General features: G+C 25.3%; 1 protein-coding gene across 1 annotated transcript in view; it reads right to left on the reverse strand.

The window, feature by feature from the left end:
* Positions 1-312, reverse strand: part of LOC119588846 (mucin-5AC-like) — a 26,891-nt gene that overhangs the window by 16,563 nt on the left and 10,016 nt on the right. The window lies entirely within an intron of this gene.

Raw genomic sequence — 312 nt, forward strand, 5'->3', positions numbered from 1 at the left:
ATGAAACATTTAAGAAAATAAATCACTACTAAGTGAAAAAGGGAAATACAAAATAAAACTACTGAAACTAAAACCAAAAAATATGAATATAAAAGTAAACTCTATAATAAAAGAAACCCTACTGAAATAAAAATCTGCATATGTTACACTGGGCAAATCTAATCAAGAATATATCTCAGACGATGTTTTAGAAGTTAGATTTTCATATCCTTATATTTGCATAGCTTCTTCATTAGAGAGAATTGAAAAGAAAATTAAATTAATTCAGGTGACTTATGATTATGCCTAAGTTGTATGTTGTACCATATATTT

The sequence above is a fragment of the Penaeus monodon genome, chromosome 24, assembly GCF_015228065.2.
Source record: "Penaeus monodon isolate SGIC_2016 chromosome 24, NSTDA_Pmon_1, whole genome shotgun sequence".
In the NCBI taxonomy this organism is placed as follows: Eukaryota; Metazoa; Arthropoda; class Malacostraca; order Decapoda; family Penaeidae; genus Penaeus; species Penaeus monodon.